At 34.0% G+C, this 1,842-nt stretch overlaps 1 long non-coding RNA gene across 2 annotated transcripts; it reads right to left on the reverse strand.

Annotated features, from left to right (window-relative positions):
• LOC113475637 lies at positions 1 to 1,491 on the reverse strand. Of its 2 annotated transcripts, XR_003397390.1 has the most exons (4): positions 1,390 to 1,490; positions 1,243 to 1,329; positions 792 to 1,089; positions 1 to 730 (listed from the first exon to the last, which is right to left on the reverse strand). It is a non-coding gene; the product is annotated as an uncharacterized LOC113475637 (long non-coding RNA). The 2 variants fall into 2 exon arrangements; XR_003397389.1 differs by having other exon boundaries at positions 1 to 1,089; positions 1,390 to 1,491.
• Positions 1,492 to 1,842: the final 351 nt, after the last annotated feature.

The following is a 1,842-nucleotide window of genomic DNA, read 5'->3' on the forward strand; positions in this document are numbered from 1 at the left end:
TCGGACACAGTGGATATTGCGAACATATCGGACACAGTGGATATTGCGAACATAGCGGACATGCACTAATTAAAGGGACCGATTTGTGTGTGTTACTAGTAGTGAATACTTAACAATAAAAATTAACTAAAAAAATTTACAAGAATATTGCGTTGTCCCAGTCCTCTTGTGTGATCATTCTGGTGAGTTCAAGTATAAACCTGTACAGCATCTTAAAGTTCTATATTTTTTATACGACAAATGTTATGCAACACCACACAAGCAATCACAATCTTTGCGGTTTTATCCGGTCGGTAACAAAGCTTTCCACCAGAGTGATCTAGAATCCTCCATCTTCTTTTCAAAACTCCAAATGCTCTTTCAATTACCACCCTTAAAATAAAAGTACAGAAATTGTTCATTTAATACATTATTGTATATGTTACCTTGTTGATTTATGTGCTCTGTTATAATTCATTTGCCCTTCTCCAGTAACTAAGGACTCTTGAATTGAAGTCATAAGCCATGGCAGCAAAGGATACCCAGAATCACCTTTAAAAAAATGTATTGAATTCATGATACCTTCATGATACAGGCCTAAATTGCTAACCTAATAACCAAATGATGTTATTGTTTTGGCAATAACAATCTTCATAATCTTTTCGCTGCATTTTATCATATAAGGAGCTCCTTCTTAGTATGAATGAATCATGAGTGGATCCAGGAAAACAAGATCACTATCTGAAATTGCCTAAAAAGAAAGTCAGTTAAAATATCAATTCAACATATGATAATTAACATGATATATATACCTGGACATTGATAACCTTTCCTTGACACGTACAAATGCTCATTCTCATGTGGCCTTTCAATAGGAATGAGAGTTCCATCAATTGCACCAATTAATCCATTAATTGCTCGAAATTGCTGTTTTTTTATTATTATTTCTCTTGTTGTGGAAGGCATTTTAATGCACTCTTCAGCAATTTGTATAATTGCATCAAGAAATTTATTAAGCACTCTGGAAACGCAGGGTCGACTAACACCATGATCGCTTGCTATAACATTCTGAAAGGATCCACTCGATAGCAATCGAAGGCCAATAAGAACCTAAAACAAAATTGCATCAGTGTATGAGTCAATTATGTACAAACATGAAGTTTTGGAATGTATCGATTAGAAAAACCAAAGGCATGACTAGATGTGACATGTGCACCTTTAGGTTTAGGAAACGTGCAGCTTATTTATTAGTTTAGTATATACCTGCTCATCGCAAGATAAAGCTGTTGAGTTATAGGAGTCCGATTTTAAATGTTCTCGCAATTCTTCGGTTAATTCTTGTGTTGCATTCTATAAAAAATTATCAAACCTACTTTTCAAAAATTATAAAACACAGTTTTCAAAAATTACCTTAGTCAGTCTGTACAGTCGTTGTTCAATTCACTCAGTTCTTGTATTGAATTTTTCCTTTGGTTGAAAGTTCTTCCGGAAAAAAAACAGATGCAGCCATAATACCAAATATATTTATTTTTTATAATCTTAAAAATAACTTCAAATTTAACTATAAGTTAGCTTTGTTATTATAGTAATACTCATCACTTCTCAGTTGCTTACTGTGCGCGTAACTTTAGTCGGTTAACTTCTGCAATGGTTATTGTACAGGGATTTAGTCGCCGACTAAACGTGAAAATACACCGACTACATTTTAGTCGGCCGATTAAAAAAACGCGGTAACCGCGCGGCCGACTAGTTTATTCGGTAGCCGAGTATACCATCCCATGTAAGCATTAATTTATTACGAGTTTTTTTAAAAAAGCCACTTTAATTGAATAATACACCAATGTTTACATGCTTTCACTTGAT

Source organism: Ciona intestinalis, unplaced genomic scaffold (genome assembly GCF_000224145.3).
Source record: "Ciona intestinalis unplaced genomic scaffold, KH HT001105.1, whole genome shotgun sequence".
NCBI classification, from domain to species: domain Eukaryota; kingdom Metazoa; phylum Chordata; class Ascidiacea; order Phlebobranchia; family Cionidae; genus Ciona; species Ciona intestinalis.